We start from the raw sequence: 20487 nt of genomic DNA on the forward strand, positions 1-20487 counted from the left end.
TCATGCTTTGGGAGAAAATGCTTCCGGAGGGAACAGTTTATGGTACTGAGGAGGTATGGTCAAAGGGGTTGGGAGGACATGATATGAGTATCCCAGATACTTGTCTCTATACGGAGACCAGGCTTCCTTAGAACAAGTTAGGGTTAGGTTGGGGGAATCACTAAGTATGCATATTTTGAATATTACCAGCCTTTGAGAATAGTTGATGTTGTTAAATAAGGAAATATCCCCATGATAAGAAAAATGGCCTCTTTTGCAAAGTGGAGAAGACAGGCAATGCTAGGTTCATAAAACCATGTACATCAAATTGTTCCTGTTAAATAAAATGTTCATTTTGCTTGGGAAGTGGCATGTGACTACGCCACGTAGTAATTACATATGCCTGAAGATGACTTGGTAATTTGCACTTAATAAGACCAAAAATAATTACCCTGTACTCCAATCTAGAAAACATAAATAGTCATAAATATATGGTACTCACCATGCAATTACTTTGCCACTCCACTCAACTCTCCATAAGACGAGCAGTTACTGAGGACGTAAAGAATCATAACAAAATATTCTGTTTCACTTGATAAGCTGAAGCAGCTCAACCACAACATCTGCGCTCCCAGACACTTTCTTAGGATAAGACTTTAAATGAGAGGAATTTTAAGGAGAAAAGAAGTCCTTAGCTCTTTCGGGGCTTTCTTATGTGACCTTTTACTTAGTTCTGCTCGAAAATGTCCCCCAAATTTAAACAATTTTCAAAGCCTTTAGGATTGTGGTGTGATCCACCTGTCTGGGATGACCTTTCAAAGCCATTTCTACTCTGTTTCTGACTTAGTAGACTGATTACATTCTAAGTCGGAAACATAATTACGCGGAGAGGAGGGACAGCAGCTAGGTGCCCACACAGACAGAACTCTCCTGTCTAATGGATGAGTTCTTCCAGCACTGAGCTCTGAGGGGCTCCTAGTTCCTGCCCACATCTGAAGATTGTCTTTCCTAAGACTAGCAAAACAAGGGACCTAGGTGGGTATCCCATCTCCTTTAGTCTTGTCTGTCATTTATGCTGTGCAATTTCAGGGAACACAGTGATGTTTATGAATATATATGCCTGAGGTGGAGAGAGAGGGAAATATATATGTCATCTCAGCAAAACCATTTAGCTCACGTACACAGACAGACAGACAGACAGACAGAGACAAAGACATAGAGACCATTTTGGGTGAGAAGACATGTATGAACTAGGATATTTCTTTGCCTTGAGTGGGCACTGAAACAAACAGGCCTGAGAAAGTCCATACTAACTGAACTGATACAGGAGCAGGCCATGCAGAACTCCATGACAGAGTATCCTGAAGGAGAGGGAGGCTCAATGTGGGAGTAACCTTGGTATGAACAAGGAATAGAGTGTAGGCACAGTAGCTGGACACCAATAATAGATGTATGGTGTAGTCAGATGGACATAAACAGTAACTGGGATTTTGTGTCCTGTGTTAAGAGAAGTCAGAAACTTTTTTTTTTTTATTTTTACTGATTTGCACCTGTGGTCTGAGGCGTTCACATTTCATCTGTAGAAATCCAGCTGTCTCTGGGCTCTCTCTATGGAAGTGCATATAGAAGGCAGCAGACCCTAGAGGAGCCCTTCATCTGAACTCTGCAGAAGAGGGTGTTACTGGGAGGTTGCCTTGATTGTCCCCAAACAGATCTTAGATCCATGCATCGCTTCCTCAAGCGTGATGGCAGTGAGCCCAAGTCTGACTTAACTAATCTGTGTCTAGTTCCATCCCACAGGCAAAGAAAAAAAAAAGAGAGAGACCAAACATAATGCGGAGTAAGCCATCACAAACGCTGGCAAGTTTATAAGCAGCCAGTCATGCTTAGAGCAACTGCCGGCCCCTGAGTAGGGCTTTGTAGAAGTCTAATGATGGAGGCAATGAATGTCGACATTGCTCTGCGCTTCCATGCTAACTGACATGAGACACAAGGCATGAGAGATTTTTTGACAGTGGATTACAAGGCCTAGCACAGAACCTCTGAAAACAGTAGTGGGGTTTCCCTTTTGAGATGGATTGACACTTTTTCTTCTTCTTTTTTTTTCTTTTTCTTTTTTTTATCAAAAGCCAGTCAGAAGACGAAAGAATAAATTTAAACTGACAATGGGCTAAATGCCACAGGGTAAATGCCGTGCACAAAGCAGCCTGTTTGGAGCTGTACTCTCTGCTAAGCAGAAGAGGCAGCTGCCTCTCGGGTGAGGAACGCTTAGCACTGCTGGGTAGGGAGCAGGTAGCTTCCGTGTGTCCTGCTCTGAAGCAAGGGTTCCCTTGCTGCCTGTGCCTTGGTGCTGAATCCTGATGCCTTCAACCTAATTCTTCTGTAGAGTAACTTCTCTGCAGTCTGGGAAGGAGGAGGAGAGACCTGAGGCAGTGCAGTTCTGAGGTCAATGTGAAAGTGTTTCCTTTCCGTCTCCTGGCCACACCCACCCACCCTCAAGCCCCCTCAACTTAAAGATGAGAGCAAGCTTCCATCCTTCCTCAGTACACACTGCTTCTCTCTCATCTCTTCTCATGACTATGTAACACAAAGCCCTTCGTGTGGGACACTGGTGTACCTTTATTTAAAATCTGTCACTTGCTAGAAAATATTGCCTGGCCCTCCATGCTTATGTAGATCCAAGAGATTGGCCAGGCACTGTTCATTCCATTAAATCGGCACATGTTTGCTGGGTAACTGATTGGAGATGTGTGCTGTTCAAAGCACTAAGAGTCATCCATGATCAGGACAAACGTGGTTTCACTCTTCTGCACATCCTCCAGGGTATCTAAGAGTGTCGCTAGGATACACTCAAAACAGCTGGGATGCTCATGAGAAAAATGAACTCCAGACTTCTAAGGACAATTTTAAGGGTAGATCCTGGAATCTGTAATTTCTCCAGGGTTTCCAGGTGAATTTTATAAAAATCTAAAAGTAAATACTTGATAAGTATGGTAGCACACAACTGTCCTCCCAGCACAACCGAGGCAGGATAGCAAGCTAGGGTCACTTAGCCTAAGCTATATTTCAACAGACAACTAAAACTGCTGCTCTTCCTGGGGTATACGGATCCTCAGCTAAAGGCAACAGCTAGAGCTGCCCTCGTCCTACTACTAAGGGCTTGAAGGGAGTTCTTGGGAATTCTGTGCCTTGTGGATAGACAAGACTGGAGGTTGTTTGGGTCTGGGAATAGAGTTACAAATGTTGCCACAGTTGTGCAGAGGCATAGTTCTCTAAAAATAACCTGTTCCTAGTCATGGTTCCCAATAGAAGAGAGTGTGTGCACCCCAGGGCACATGGCTTAGATGGCCTCCTGGTCTGCATGGTAACAGGAAACTAGGCAGCTCTACCAACATTAGTTCCCAGGTTATCTGTATCCAGACACAAATGGAAGGAGGAGAAAAAGCAGAGAAGCAGGTGGGGAAGGTAGCCAGCGTCTCCTTTACAGCCTTGCCTGCAGCCTGATCTGCTCTTGTGTAAGTGTCCTCCAGTACTGGAACATTCCATCCTGCCGGGAAGCTCCTTAGGCAGGAAGGTGAACAATTCCAGAGTGCTTCAGGAAGTCCCTGAAGCTGACCAGATGTACCAAGCCCTTCTCTGCCAGAGTAAGCAGTAAGAGCTGAGAGTTCCTCTCAGAAACGCTGAGGCAACTTTGCAGACCAGGTGCCTGGGAGAAGCAGAAGCCAGCCAAGCTGCCCAGACAGGTTTGAACCAACTGAGGCACCTGGAAAGGACACTCTCGCCAAGATTGTGAGCTGCCTGCAGGCTGTGTAGTATGCTCCAAGTCCCCAGCGTTGTGAGCTGTCACCCATGCTGGGGTAGACTTTGGTGATGTATCTGCCTTTGAGTTATTTCTGCTCCTGTAACTAACCCCTCACCCATATTTCTGTAAGTAACCCCAATAAAACTGATTGGTTAACCAAGTTGGACTTGGGTGCTATCTATATGTGAGTGTGCCCTGGGTTCCCTATCTGGGGTGTTACATCTTCCCTCCCCGCCAGGAAAAGGTTTGTTATACAACATCTGTTTCAGCTGGCTTCTCCTTAGACGGTGAACAGATGCAATTGCTCTTGTCCCCTACTCCTTGTTCTATGTGACAGGCTCAGTGCATGGATCCTTTTCCACCTGGCATCAGGGAACTAATATTTATTCCGAATCCACGTCACATCACTATCCTGTGGGCTGCCCTTGGGCTCCCTGCACCACCCAGTACTAATCTCTAAACTTTTGGAGGCTAAGTAAGGCATACAAGTCGTCTCTGCTCCTTCCACGTAATTCCTGAGAGCCATGCATGTGGAATGTGCAAATAAATATTTGTCAAAAGAATGAATGAATGCAAACTGAACAGATGGAAATTTATGGAGGTCAGAGCCTGGCTCTGCTTGATTTATTCAGCCCCTGGCATAGCATCCCATGCAAATAGCCATTTAATACTCGTGTTTGATGATCATGGAACAGATAATGAAACCCTGCAAGGAATGGCTGTGGATAAGGCCCTTTAGTGTTGGTATCTTTTGTTGTAAGCTGTCTCAAATCTTTTTTAGAAGGAGGCAGAGTCTAAATAATGAATGAGTGACTGGGTTGGATAAGGCTTTAAACCCCCAGGGCCTTTCCAGATTCTGCAGCCCCTTTCAGACCCCGAGGGCAAAGCAGCCTTCTGGGAATGGGAGGGAAAGAGATTTTTTTCATTCATTTATTCGTTCAACAAATAAGTTTTGAAAGGCGGAACATGCTTTCCTTAAGCAGTCACCTTGCTTCAGGGTTTCTAGATAGAGCACTTCTCCCTGTCTCTTTTAAGGCTACAAATTCTTGATTCTGCCCAGAGATTTTGGGGATATTGATGAAGGACTATTGATATGGCCCTAAAAGCATCTGAGATGACGCAAATATAATATGCAGACAGTGGTCTCCCTCACGTCTCTCTTAATGCACCAACACCTGGTGCAAATGCCTTAATCCTTTGTCATGTGTTTATGTCAACTCATATCTTCTCCCAGCACTCAGAGGAAACCTGATGTGACCTCATGTAACACAGCAGACGTGTCACCTTGCAGCAGACCCTGAACCACAGTCTCCCTTGATTTCAAAATGCATCAAAATTGGGAATTATTTATGATCAGGCTTATCTTTGTGAAGCATTTTGCTTCCGGTTGTAGCTAAATTATACCAGTTGATTAGCACAGGCAATCAATGTCTGCCTGTCGGAGGTGTCTTAACTTGCTATATATACTTTTGGTAAATATCACAACCGTGTTTTAATCTGTAAATCGGATTTGTCAGGGCTGATTCATTTAAATTGTTCCACACGCCCCAAATTCTCTCTGACAGCCTCTATGTGGGAGCCTGTCTTCTGAAAAAGATAACATTCCCTGAGGCTTGTGCTGGCTTAATAGGGGTAAAAATACTGCACTGCGAGAAATAAGGGAGAGGATACTTCATATATACCAGGCTTCTTCACAAACCCAGCACCAAGAAAAAACATGGCCTGGGGTCAAGGAGAGGACAAAACCATACAAAGTGCCAATAGTACTATTGATACCTGTGAACAAAAAAAACAAAACAACAAAAAAAAAAATCCATCAATAACTGTGCCCTGTGGTGAGGTTTGTTTGTTTGGGGTTGTTATTGTTGTTGCTGCTGCTGCTGTTGTTGTTGTTGTTGTTTTCTATTGCACAGGCTGGAGAGGTGGCTCAGTTGCTAAGAGCATTAATTGTTCTCCAAGAGGATTTAATTCCCAGCACCCACACACAACAGCTCAAAACTTCTTGTGACTTCAATTCCAGGATACCCAACACCCTTTTCTGGCCTCTATGGGTGCGAGGAACACATGCAGTCCCCAGACATAAATGCAGACAAGCTGCATCATTGTTATGAATGCAGACAAACATACGTATTTTATATGTATGAAAGATACATATTTCGTGCAACATAAAATAACAATTTTTTGAATTATATATCTCAGCATATTCAATCCCAGAAGCAACTACATGAAGAAAACTTGACGGTACAGAAGTGGAGTATCCACTTGGAAAATAACTGGATGTTTGCTAAGACTCTGCCTGACTGCACCTCAGCACCAGGCCGAGGTACTCAGAACAGGGCATTCTGATGAGATTTTGAAGAAAGGACAGGGTGGCTGGGGTCAGGATTCTATCCACCCCAAGCCAAAGTCCCTAGTGGCTTCCTCAACCTTCCCTTCACCCATGTTAGCAGTATTTGTCATTCCTGGACACAGGTAGGCCTTCCTAAAATTAAAAATAGTAACAGTGGACAGTTACTTTCAATATTTCATAAGTACAAAAATGTGATAAGTGCCTTTTTAAAAAGTCCTATGTCATTTTGTGATACATCCCTTCTTTATCACACAGGCAGGCTTAGCGGGCAGAGGAACTCAGGGAATCACAAAAGAAGTGGCACAGGCCTGTTAAGGGACATGAGTCTACACATTAATTTACCAGTTACAGCAAGGACACTACAGGAATCCCAGGGGCTTAGGAAAGAGAACTTATTATGTTCCTAGCCTATTCATACCCTGGGTGGGTTCATGTGGTCAGGCAAGGGGACTATCCTGTCTGAGCCTTAATTTACTGATTTCCCACCCCCACCCCCACTCCCACCCCCACCCCCAGGAAGAAGTGACTTTGGCCTACTATTCAGGCTTACTGGGAAGACCAAATATGATCACCCCTGGCTATGTGCTTTGTATGGTATGAAGGGACATGTAGATGAAAATATATAAAATGTGGCTAGATCACCCAGATGTGTCCCACAAGATTTTATTTTGGGGACGGTGGAACCACTTTCAAGCCAACACTCTTTCAAAACCGAGTTATGGGAACTTAGCTTCAGGATGCCAGCAGCTGGCTCCGTGTAACAGTACTCCAAATAATTAAATGAACTTTCTTCAAAAACAACAACAAAAAAAATTCCTGTAGACGGATGCTTTCGCACGCTCCCAGCCCCGAGGCCCTATAACCCTAGGGAAAACTGTTTTGCTATGTTTTTAAACCAGAAATAAATTTCTAAACTGGGTGAGACTTTCAAAATGAAATTTGACAGTTTTTTTTTTCTTTCTTTCTTCCCTCTCCCTACCCCATATTTGTTTGTTTGTATTCTCTCTCTTCTCCCCAGGGTCTTTCCAGTTGCCAGGAAGGCTGCCAGCAGGCCAGGCTGGGAGCTGTAGTAGCCTGGGAGTGGGTGGGGTCTCAGTTTGAATAGAAAGGAGAAAAAGGCTAAGGCATTTCTGGAGGGGGGATGCACCTCTAATAAGAAGGTGACTCCTTTCAATGAAGCCCCCACATCACCTCCATTACACACACACACACACACACACACACACACACACACACACACAATGTTCTCTTTCCTTTTCTACCTCCAGACCCTCCTCATGTACCCTTCTTTCATGGCCTCTTTTGTGTATTGTTATTGCATGCACATATGAACATACAAAAATATTCCTAAATATAACGTGCTTCATCTGTATAAAGTTGGGTATGTGTGTTCTCAGGGCTGACCACTTGGTATTGGGTGACCAATTGGTTTGCTCTTCCTTGGGTAGATTGTCTCCCACTCCTTAGTGGCCTGTAAATCTTTGTGTAGGGTCCAGGCCTCCTGGGTTTCTTCCCTGTCCACTTTGACACATCTGTTGTGGTCATTCTTGCTTTGATCATGTCTGGGCAATTGTGTTGGTGAGAGTTTATGGATATAGCTTCTGACATTTCTAGAAGACACGATCTCACAGAAAATTCCCTGTTCCTCTGACTTTTACAATCTTTCCACACCCTCTTCAAAATGTTCTCTGAGCCTTGCAGTGTGTAAGTATTTTGTAGCAGTACTAATTGAAACTGGGCTCCACAACTCTGCAGCTCTACATATTGATTGGTTGTAGTTTTCTGTAGCGGTCTCCATCTGTTGCAAGGAGAAATTTCTTTGATGAAGAGTGAAGACTACTACATTCACCTGTAGGTATAAGAGCAAATATTTAGAATGTAGTTAGGACTTATGCTCACTTAGTAAAGTGGTGGCTGTAGGCTCTTCCTCCAAGATCCTCCAAGTGACTTTACTAGCACTGAGTAGTTTGCTCGGTTTCCAGTACCAGGCATGAGTTTCTTCTTGTTGAGTAGGTCTTGAGTCCAATTAGAGAGTATACGTTGATTAGCACCAATGTATTTGTGCTGTCCCCTTTGCTTTATCCTGCTATGCTGTCTGTTGTATATCGTAGATGGTAGGCATCATAGCTGGGTAGGACCTCCTTTGGTAGCTTGTGTAGTGCCTTTGGTGACCTGATAGTTAGCTCTAAGGAAGAGACACTCAAGTCAATCCTAGCTCAGAGCCTCTGATTTCTGAAGTATGTGATATCCTTGGCAGTGGAAACTTACCTTTTACTTCTAGGGCAACCAAAGGCAATAGCAGTAGACTGCATATTTTAAGTCTCTTGGAGAGCCCTGCTCAACAACACAAAGAGGCCTTCTCTTGCCTGGTATTAGGGTTTTGTTTTGTTTTGTTTTTGTTGGTCTTTGGCTCTTGGAGGAGCCTTGTTAGTACAAATGAGAAAAATTCACTAAAATTATATGTGTATATTTATGAGGAATATATATGTTTTCACAAAATTATATGCATCATAGGTTTAAGACACCCTTATTGTTACTTTTAAACTCCTCCCTCCTGTATTTACCTCCTTCCCCCATCTTTAAAGAGGCCCCCCTTTCCCATTTCCCTGATCAGATCACTAAACCAGATGCTATTCCCCATTCTTGCCCCTCAAATGCCCTATCCTGGCAAAAGTTCCATTTTACATCATTTTGAATAAAGTAACCTAGACCCAGAAGACACATGTCACATGTTCTCTCGTTGGTGGCCCCTAGCTCCAGATATTCAGACATGAGTCCCTAGCACCTCCACTCCTTCAGCTCCATGTCCTGACTGCTCTCATTCTGTTGACCCTGCCTGATGGATTCACCAAATGAGTCCCTGCTGGTAGGCTTTCCCACCTCTCTAAACAGCACCCTTCATGCAAAACTCAGAGAAAACCAAACCTAAGCATGCATTACGTAGAAGCTATCAGTCTTCAACTAAAAATTGGCGTTATGTCTTGGTATACAAAGCTATAGCTCAAAGAAGAAAACAACTGTGTGAAAAGAAAGTTGTATTCTATGCTCTGGGATGTGGGGTTGAAAACCTTTTATGAAGGCCAAGTTAATAAATATTCCAACAATTGTAGCCATCAAGTCTATTCTACTTTGGTCCTTGTAAAAAGACATCCACAATGTGAATATGTTTGCATTCCAATAAAACTTTATTTAAAATCAAAATTAATTGGATGGCAAATTTTATAGTCTACTGCTGGAGCAATAACTGTTACTTTTGAAAAGTAAGGTACCACCATACTTAATGGTACCCAATTTTAATCCTAGCAGATAGGAGCCAGAGGCAGATATATCTCTTTGAGTTCTAGGCCAGCATAGTTCCAGGCTACCCAGGGCTAATAGTGAGACTTTGTCTCAGAAACAACAACAAAATTAACAAAAACAAAACAAACAAACAAAAAACCAAAACCAAGGTTCTATTTTGACATGTTTTTAAATTACAAAACACTAAAATTCCCTGTCACTTGACAAGTGATCTTACCCATGTGGCTAGGTTGTTGATGTTGGCTTGCTTTGGAAAACCCTCTGAAAAGAGCAAATGTAGGTTGTTTGTATGCATTCCCAGCTGTAAGAAAGCCTGGTGAAGACACTGGTGAAGATGGGTTGTCCACATCTCATTCATTCTGGCTCCCTATAGTGGGAATTGGTTTCCCAGAGGTCTCCTCCCTGTACTCCAGCCTTGATACCTCACTACCAAACCTACACCATGAAGCCTGTCCTCTCTCACCGTCTGTCAAGTCCTCTTCCTGACCTTTACTGACAAATGTGCCTGGAGTCCAAGTCTTTTCCCTTTTCTAGGGCCTCTTTCCTTCTCAGAGGTGTGGGGTTGTACTGGTGAGTTTTATGTCAACTTGGCATAAGCTGTCATCATTTGGGAGGAGGGAATCTCAGTTGAAAAGAACTGCCTCCATAAGATCAAGCTGTAGGCAAGCCTATAGAAGATTTTCTTAAACTAGTGATTGATGTGGGAGAGTCCAGTCCTTTGAAGATGGTGCAGTCCCTGGGCTGGTGGTCCTGGGTTCTATAAGAAAGCAGGCTAGCAAGCTTTGAGGAGTAAACCAGTAAGCATCGCCCCTCCATGACCTCTGCATCAGCTCCTGCCTTCATGTTCGTGCCCTGTTTGTGTGTTCTTGCCCTGACTCTCTGTGACGAGGAAGAATCTTAAGGAAGTGTAAGCCAAATAAACCCTTTCCTCCCCAAGTTGCTTTGGGGTCGTGGTGTTGCGTCATAGCCATACTGAGACTAACTAGAACAGAGATTAGGATGCAAACCTATAGCAGACCTATTCCTTCAGAGAACTGCAGCAGACTGCCAACCACATCCAGGGAGCAGCTCACTCCAAACTCTTCTTTGTGAAAGCTGCATTCATCCTCCTCAGGTTTAATATTGCCATTACTGGGATATGGGTTGGGTACCACAAAACCCATCCTCTATCTCAGTCCGTGGTCTCCAAATCTGAGCTGCTGAGAGCCTCCCTAGCAGGCATTTGCATTGCAGCCTAAAGACCAGCTATCTGGTTGATGTCTGATCCCTTGTAGCCCATCTAAAGGAAGAAGCAAAGTCCTGAAAAGAATTTGGAGCATAGGAGTCAGAGTAAAACTTAGATATGACTAATATTCCCTAGAGGGAATGGTGTTGTATGGTACACATGTCATAATACCCAGATGGGAGTGGTCAGTCAAGGGTTCAGAGTGGCAGGAGCTGGAGAGATGGCTCAGTTAGCAAGCTGATGGTGGAATAAGTATGAAATCCTTTGTCTCATTCCCAGTGTCATGATAAAAAGCCAGGCACAGTGGTACTGGCTCATAATCCCAGCAGTGCCAAGGAGATGAAGACAGGCAGATTCCTGGGACTTGCTGACCACCCAGGCTAGCCTAATCAGTGAGGGACCCTGCCTGAAAAGACGAGGCAGATGGGTCCTGAGGAGGAATAACACCTGAGGTTGTCCCCTGCCCATCACATATGTGGATGTCCCTACACACACACACACACACACACACATACACACACATACACACACATACACACACACACACACACACACACACACACACACACACACCTCAACTAGAGGCAACTTTTTCCTTCCCCAGGGTATATATAGCAATATCCAGAGGCACTTTTGGATGTCATGACCGAGGCAGCATCTAATAGGTTAGAGGCTAAGGATATTTTTAAATATTCTCCCATGCACAGGCCATGACCCCTCAACAAAGAACTTCTTGGCTTTAATTGTCAACAGTGCTGAGGCTGAAATTCTAAGAATGTCCTTCGTCAGCAGTTCTCACACTATGAGTCATTAAGTCATGGTAGGCAGGCCATACACTAGAGTGCTTAGTGGCCTGACTCCCTCAAATGGAGTTGAACCTCAATGGAGACTGGCCCTGGGATGTGGTGGCAGGAAAGAGCAAACTTGTAGCAAATAGTCTGACCGAGTGCTGTAGCTTTTCCCTCACAGATGCAGGTTAGAGTGTACCTCCTCAGGAGATGCTACCCTGAGGGCACTTCAGGTGAGGGTGGGGTAGAGGGGAGCTGCTGTTGACACTGACAACATCTCGAAGTCCTCCTCCAGCCCTTCTGACTTGATGTGGGCCTTGTGTGGGCTCTGTACAGAAAGCAGGCCACACACTTGTTCAGCAGTTGGCTTCTTAGCTGTTCCGTATTGAGTTCTGGCTTCACCTTCTAATATAATTCTATCTCCTTTGCACCTTTAGTCAATTCTTCAGTTTCTGGTCTGTTAATACCCCTTGCCCTTCTTTTTGTATTGCGTACTTTTGATGAATTTCTTCTTTGGTCATTTCAATGTATACCAGCGGGGAACGGAAGTTGACATATTGCCTTAGGCACCTTCTGAAACAGGGACCACGTCTGTTGCATTAAATACCAAGCATAGGCATGTGTGAATAGGATGGCATAGGCCTATCATTCTAACACTTGTGAGACAGAGCATGAGGATGGACCCAAGTCTGAGGCCATCCTGGTCTAGCTACCAAGTTTCTGATAAGACAGGACTACATAGCAAGACCTTGACTTTAAAACAAACATCAAATACAAACAAAGGAAAATATCAAAACAACCCAAGTAATCTTGCAAGAAAAAAATGTCTAGGCCAATGCCAGAGTGCCAGGAGAGAAAAGAATGAGGACGGGTAGACATGCCACAAATGTGTAGCGGGAGAATGATGTGCACAGTTGGGTACAGAAGTTTGGGACTATCGCAGGGACTCCCATGTATTATATCTCATATCCCTGTGTCTAGGGATTATCTGTTGACACTGGAGAGAAATGTGCCTGGTGAGGCTTGAAGAGAGTAATGCGTGGACAATGAAGAGAGCAACACACATTCAAGACACCAGTGTCTGTAGGTACTAAATGGTGCCCTCAGGAAGGCGATGAAAGTGGAATCCAGAGCAAGCTGTTGGTTCTTGCTGTCAAAGGCATTCTGGATGACATTTTCCATTTAACAGTCTGGCTCTGGTCTCCAGCCATCACCAAACTAGACATCATTTCTGAAATTAAGGTAATAGAAGCTGTGTCAGGAGGAAGGAATAACCAATGTTTTCTAAGCATACATTAAAAATGAATACCCTCAGAATGAATATTTCACAGAGAGGAGCTTGGTGGTGAGGAAAATAGAAAGATAAGGTTCACCTGGTTCTTCCGCATGCTCTTAGGAATACATGTCTTTCTCAGTTGGCTCATCTGCAATTCCCCTTCCTGGAATCCAACTGGACTTGGAGCAAGACAATAGGTCTAGCCTCCCATTTTCTCTGACGCAAGACAATACAGATTAATCATCTCTCAGCCCATACTGCTGCTGTGTCCGGGTGGCTTCGCTCTGGTTGGTTGTCTGGGCCTGTGTGAGAGGCAGCCTCGTTTTCCTTGGTGTCAATTTCATCTGTGTTAAGTGTGGCCATTTTTGTCAATGATAATGAAGTGAATCTCTGTGATTAGTCATTTAACTGTATGGTAATTACAAACTAAATAGTGTTTACAACAAACCCCTTGGTTAGGGGACAGAGTCTGTGTCAAATTATAGCCTGTGAAAATTACATAAGTAAAAAATTTGCATCTAGAAGGGCCCTTCATAAAAATTATAAAAAGATTGTATAATTTTTTTGTTTCCATTGCATAGCAGCTCTATAATTGTCAAACCAATGAAAACTGGGTCCATAATATTCTATTGCCAAATTATTTTTCTCGTAACTGCATTAACTGCATATACATAGTATGAAAAGCAACATTGGCAATCACATTGTTTTTCTTCAGATTAGTGGGAAGGACCATAATGAACACAGATCACTCAGAATGTATTCAGTGAGGGAATGGGCAGAGAAGCTACTGGTTGGGCATGGAGCATAATGATGGCCCTGCGTCTCTGCTTTCTCCCTGAACCCTGGAAGATCCACTCACCTCTGAGAAGCATCCTGACTTCTAATTCTGTCTGAATTTTCAAAAGCATTCATTACTCTTTGTTCTATGATTAGTCAAGAAAAGAGCTGTCCCCTCAATCCAAATAGAAAATTGCATGAAATTTTCTGAAATGGGGATTTTTAGCTTAAGCTCTTGAATTTGGACAATTGCCTAGAAAGACTTTAATTTTTTTTGTAAATAACCAGAAGAAAAGCTTTAAACATCAAGATCTTTTCTTTTCTTTAAAAAAACAAAAAATCAGAGGCAAAGAACTCAGGGTGAAAGAGCCCCACAGTTGACTCTGCCTGGGGGAACTTAATCCATCAACAGAGACAGCATAATTCACACTACCCGCTTTGTAGCAAGGTTGTCATTGAGGCTTGCACATGCTGGAGGATGCTATTCATTTGTCTTTACCTTCTTAGCTTTAAGAGTATGAGCTTACCTCTTTTCCTTGGCTCCCAGTTCCCTCTCATTTGTCCACAAAGGCCTATAATGCTCCTTGTGGAAATAATTTCCCCTTTCTAAAGTTAGCAGACCCAACATGCTGGCAACTAAGTGCCTAACATTTCCCACAGTTGAAGAGTGAGTAGGCGGTTAATGACAACTGGAGCATCTTTTAGAGACCACACAAAACAAACTCATTCACCGATGCTCTAACATGGAATTTATTGGTTACCCACCAAATATTCTCATTATTCTTTATCCTGCATTTAGGAATATAAAATTCCCAGCACAGAATACATATTTGATATTCATTGCAAAGGTAGTAAGGCTTGCTTCCAAGAAGCCCCTTGTCTGAGCAGGAATGCAGGCTTATACACAGGTCTTGCTAATGCATTTTGATTAGTATTCTAGAATGGGTAGGAAGAACTAGCACTGGAGTGCAAATAAGGAAGTAACTGTGTCTGAGGAAATTAAGATCCACCGAAAAGGTGTGGCATGTGGTTTTAAAGAATGATCAGGTATTTATCCGCTGAAAGAAGACTGGAAGAAATATATCCAAGGTTGTGTGTAGGCTTACATGTAAGGGATACAGGCATCACAAGCAAGGGGTAGGGCATGGGCAAAGACCTGGAGACCTGTGCTTCTGGGAACTGTTTACTGTGGCTGCGATCCAGAGGATGTCCAGTTGAAAGCCGTTAAGTGACACCTGGGAAGATCAACGGTTGCTAGGTCCTAAAAGATAAGGAAAAGAGAAAATTAGACGGCATGGTTTGACCTGGTGCAGTTGGGGGCTGGGAGAAAAGGGCTCCCTGCTGAAGGCCAAGTCTGCCATGGAAAACACCTCTTGAGAAAGGAGAGAAAAAAAAAAAAACTTATAGCAGTGTCTGAAAGATTAATGTAGACAAGAGTGCTGCTCTGAGCCTGAGATGGGTAATCTGTCAATTTGATTGGACTGAGAAAGGTCAAGGCAAGTAGATCTCTCAGTGAGCTTCGAGGGCTTTTCCAAAGACATGAAGACCTGGAGGCCTCTGTCCTCATCCTGAATGGGCCCACTGATGGATTTAGGATTTGAATAGATTCTTGGGAGGTGCTAGAAGTACAAGGTAGGGTCTAGATGGGAGAAGTGACTCAAGTTGCTGAAGCACATCTTTAGGGGAGGGCTATGTGTTGCCCTGCTTCCTCTTTATTAGCTGTGCTTGCTGCCCAGCATGGTGTGTGTGTGTGTGTGTGTGTGTGTGTGTGTGTGTGTGTGTGCGCGCGTGTGTGTGCGCGCGTGTGCGCACGCGTGTGCCAGGTTGCCACGCCCTCACCACAACTGATGCTGGTTGTTTGAGAATGTTCCTGGTTTTTCTGACTAGGGATCTGGATAAGCAACAGCCACCAAAGTCAAGGCCAGTCAATGACCTCCCAGTTCACTGTCACACATTCAACAAGAGTAAGAGAAGGCTGACAATGACTGTGCAGAGCAAATGCATTTATTTGTGGGGCAGGTGGACCTTGCTGCCAGACAGAAGGACTGCTAAGGTGGAGTGAGCCCAGACCCTGTGAATCTCAGAATTGAGGACAGTAGGAGTGGGGCCATTCCCTGCCTGCCTCTACCTGCTCCAGAACGTGTAACCATGACACCCCACTGAAAGGACCATGGCATTCAGTCACACAGCATAAAAACCTGAAGTTTTACCATGCTAATGAGGTATCTAGATAGGCCCCAAGTGTTCGTCCAATGAGCTTCCCTTCCTGAGCATTCCTTCCTGCAAGAGGTATTTAATCCCTGACTCGCCCTGAGTAAGGTGTATGCATTCATATCCACCATTTTCAGGCCTTTGTCCTAAAGAGGTTCACCTTCTTCTCCCAGAGAAGCCTTTCTCTCTTTCAGCCCCTCTGTACTCTTGGAACCCCGTTCTCCTCAGAGAAGCAAGGACTAGGGACCCCTGTTTCCCCACTCCCAGCAGTATGCCAGTGGCGCCTGGGTACACAGGAGACCGGGAAGCACAGCAATGGTCCCAGGTGCCTGTGTTTCGAACTCAGGGGAAACATAGACTGAGGAGTATCCTTATGCACTGCATTTTGCCTTCCCTGAAATGTGGCAGTACTCTGGACACCCCAATGTCTAGGCAGGGCACAAGCCTGCATTTATTAGGGAAAGGTTAAAAAAAAGAATTGCCAATCAGAGAGGAGCTCCAAAGGATGAAGTCCTCTGCTACACCCTGCCGACAGACTCATGCATCTCAAGGTGGAAGGGAGATGGAGACTGAGGTCATCTTTCGTAGGGTTGTCGTTTTTTGGGCTCCTCTCAGGTGGAACTAGTGAGCAGTCCACACATTCCATGTATGCTCCCTCAGCTCAGTGAGAGAACTGGTCATCCATTCAGGGGAAAGGTGTCGTGTTCTACATGACTAGCTTATGATCTACCAAGGCTCTTGCCCTCACTGCCTAAGGGACTTAACTCCTTTCACCACAAAGTAATGAGAATTCTGATATAGCCAAGCAAACCCTTGCTCCCCTAGGTTGCTTATTACACTTAGTCACAGCAAGAGAGAAGTAATTACCACAGAGACCATGTCACTCTGACCCCACAACAACATTGAAAACATAGGGACAGTGCCTCCTTTGAATTAGTTCCTTCCTATGTCTCACTGTTAAATTTTTCCATTTCAGTAAAATAATGGTGGCAAGAACATAATTTTTTTATATATTTTTATGTATGTGATCCATTAAAGGTTAGCATCTGTATACAGCTCCTTATTTTAGCTTAATCGTGTTCTTTAAGTAACTTAGGTGGTAAGTCCAAAGTTAGCATTTACAAATGAAGAAAGGGAGACCCTGAGGCTGGCACATGAGAAGTGATGATGTGTTTATTATCATTTGTGCAAACTGTATATGTGTTGGAAAATGATGTTTCCTATGCAAAGATTGGTGGCACATATTTGTATTTTTAAAATTTTTTTAATCTTGTAATATCACTTATAATTGGGGGTTGGGAGCCTTGTGCTGAACCAAACAACACAATATATTGTGAACTGGTGGAGAATTAGAGCCAGTGGAAAGGCACCATGTGTCCATTTCAGAATTTGGGGTCTAGGCAATTTCAGACAGTGCATGATTAATTATGATTAATTGTATTTACTTGATAGTTCTTTGTGGATATTTCCATCTGAAAGCAGGCACCTGGGAATTATTCGAGTCTGTGGCTAACATTTTTCATTAATCTTTTAGATCCCCTCCACAGCCCACCCTTGGCCACTTTCATCTCCTCGTTTAAAAGCATGGGGAAGAGTGAACTGTTGTTTTTCTTCTAAGTCCTTCTAGTCTTTCTAAGGATTCTGTGAATAATTTAGAATTAAATTGTTAATGGATACCACCTTAATTAGGCTGCATCACCTAAGCTTGCTTCCTTTCGGTGCTTAGTAGGTCAGACACCTATTTGGAAGTCACAAAGGTGGGGCCCAAAGATCTTCGAGTAATAAGAGACTGTATTTGTTGAAAACCATTTTGTCTAAGTGTATTTAGTGAGTACAGCTGGCTAGGTAGTCAGACTGGCTTCGGAGTAGCAATCCCTTTTTCTCAACCTCCACACACTGGAGATGCTGGCTTGCCCTGCTGCACCACCTTGAATATCCACTTAAAACACCTTTTGACTCAACACTTGACACTCAGCATCCATGACCTGATCCAGTTCACACCCAACAGTCAGCTCTTCTCAAAGGGTGATCTCCAGACTCCAGTTCCCTAGAACACTTAAAATGCTCAAGCTTGGTTTAGTACCATCAGAGCTGGGCCCAGGATCTACATTTTCACAAGCGTGCCAATAGATGTTCACACATATTCAAATGTAAATGTCACTTTCTCTAAACCCTTCCTCTCTGTGTGAGGAGCATAGAACTTGTAGATTCCAAAGACTGAACAGCAAAGATGGTGAGAGACAAGATCAGAGTGGTTGGCCTTCACGAAGTTCTTTTCTCTTGATTCTAGCCAGAGGCAGGGGATTAACTGCTGCTTTCTTTTACCTCTTGCCTTGTCTAAAAGGCAAACTTTATACTTAGACAAATTTCATTCTGAAAGTAGTTTGAAAGCCAATGCAGGTACGATTGGCAGAGCTGTGGTGGGGAGTGGAAGGGGAGCTGTCCATTAGGGGATACATTTGCTATAAAACTTTAAAATTAAACAGTACATGAAGTTTGGAAAAGTTCTGGGTAAACTGAATTTAGAGATCATAGCCTGGATGCATTCCCAGCTAAGACGGAGCCCTTAGACAGGATAACAATATAATTTATTATGAGGCTATTTGATTGGAAATAAATGAAAGAATTTTAATATAGTTTCAGACTGTGTTTTCCCTGTTTTGCTCTGCTTTTGAAGTCCACTGAATCCTTAATGTTGATTTTCTACTCCCTTTTTTTTTTTTTTTTGCTTTTAAAATCCAGTCCACTAAGGTCTACAAAGCTGTTTCCCCCCAAGGCTCAGCCTGTTCTAGGTGAGCTAATCAATCAATTTCAACCCATTAGGAAAGAGCACTCAAATAAAAAGAATCCTAACCTTTTGATGGACTTGCTAGCTGTTTGCTCAACACAATTTTTTTTCTAATTGGCAAAATACCAAACAGAGAAGCAATCTTACATTTTAGGAAAGGGAAGGAGTCCAGGTCCCTGAGAACCATGCAGCATTCAGGGGAAAATGCTTCTCAGATCCGGAACTATTGATCAAGTACAGCCTCCTTTGGTGGTGATGGAGTTATTTTTAATTAAGTCTTTCCAGCCCCTGTTGAAGTGCACACACAGTCAGGATATAAAGGAAATGCTTCCGAGAAGCAAACCAACCGGGGAGAAGATGTGATGTTCGGCTGAACTGAACATCAAACTTCAGCACAGGCTTTGCACTGGCTATTCAACAGCTTTTCTTCAGACTCAGGTCTACAGAATGGCTCAGGACGCAGGATGTGACATATCCGCGTCCCTTCTGCTGTCATGTGACCAGCCTAGCCTTACTATTGCTAAACTACACTACTGTTCAGAGTCGGATTTGTGATGCTCCATTTGGTGAACAGAGTCTTAACATGGAGGAATTTTTTTTTCCCTCTGACCTGTGAAGAGTGATAGGATACATAAGACTCAGTTGACAGGCGATCTTCAAGCTGTCAAAGGTTTTTGTTTTGCCTCAAAATGCTGTTTCACAACTCCAGAGCCTAGACTGACGTGGGATTTACCCTCGGTGCATGCTTCCTCTCACCCCCCCTTCCACCAAATGTTCTCCCCTCACTCCCAGTGGTTCCCTAGTAGTTGCATTAAGTGGAGAAAGTAGCTGTTTCATTAAATTATTAGAAAAACTGTATTTGTTTAATTCAGCTCTGTGGTTTCAAAAGTCAGGAGTAATAAAACACTAATGCATGTATTTGTCTTTTCTCTTTTGTAGGTTCTGCCAAGACAGAGTAATCTCCAAGGTATGAGACCGTATACTACTCCCCAATTTGTTGGCTAAACTCAGAATGTGGTGAATGCAACACTCAAATGGTAGCCAGAAGTGGGCACTGGCTCTGCTGGTAGTGCCGTTGAATGGAGAATACTACAAATATAATATGGCTGCATCAGACCAGGATGAGGAGAGGGGCAAAGGAAGGGAGGGAGGAAAGGGAGAGAGGCTTTCTTGCTTGATTAGCCCTTTTATGAGACAGCAGACTTTTTGTCTCTAAGTTTCAAAGACAGAAGACAGCTTCTTTGTGAGCCGATGTGGCAGGGCCCCACACCTCCACTGAAGCCTATTTTGGAAGAATTAAAAAGCAGAAGCCCCTCCTCATAGCTCTGACTCCTCAGCTGCGTGAGGCCTCCTATCCAACTCCGCAGAACCACATTAGCCAAGTTGTCTAACTCCCAGAAGTTTCCGCAAGAACAAGCTCTTGCGGATGTACTAATCATATTATAGAACACAATAGGAACCCCTTTGCTTCCCTTCGAGGACTGGGTGTAGAGGATGTGCACCATCTGGTTGGTGAAGGCAGGAATCGGTTTTTTCAAGAGGGCACACATCCAAGTTCTGCTTCATGCACATCAGAAGGAGGAAGGATAAACAGGTCTGTTTATAATGAGAGCAGTGCTGAAGCTAATAAGATGGGGTGTGTTTCCAGTGTGCGCCGTCTCTCTGAAGCTACGTGTGTTTGCAGTACATTTGGCCGCCTTGATTGTTCGGAGGCTGGGCTTCCAATTGAAAAATGTAAAGCTCTCCATGTGTTAATTGGAAAATAGAGGCATCTTTGCCGTAGAGCATCTGGCTTCCTAGGTATTAATTATGGTTCTGTCTACACATAGAGACTAGTATTTTTAACATCTTCTCTTATTCACCATGTTACTTTTAGAAACTGTTAAGTTTTCAGATCACAGGGGGGAAAACAAGTAAGATAAACTCTACTAGAGATTGGGTGCTTTTTAAAAATATCTTTTATGCTAGGTGTGGCAGCACTTGCTTCTACT

At 43.6% G+C, this 20487-nt stretch overlaps 1 protein-coding gene across 10 annotated transcripts in view; it reads left to right on the forward strand.

The window, feature by feature from the left end:
* Sema6d (semaphorin 6D) overlaps positions 1-20487 on the forward strand; it is a 558298-nt gene that overhangs the window by 362246 nt on the left and 175565 nt on the right. For all 10 annotated transcript variants that reach the window (XM_031371714.1, XM_031371721.1, XM_031371727.1 and 7 more), the window contains exon 4: positions 19436-19463. The gene's annotated coding sequence lies outside the window, so the exon portion shown is untranslated. The remainder of the gene's footprint in view (positions 1-19435; positions 19464-20487) is intronic.

This window comes from Mastomys coucha, unplaced genomic scaffold (assembly GCF_008632895.1).
Source record: "Mastomys coucha isolate ucsf_1 unplaced genomic scaffold, UCSF_Mcou_1 pScaffold15, whole genome shotgun sequence".
NCBI classification, from domain to species: Eukaryota; Metazoa; Chordata; class Mammalia; order Rodentia; family Muridae; genus Mastomys; species Mastomys coucha.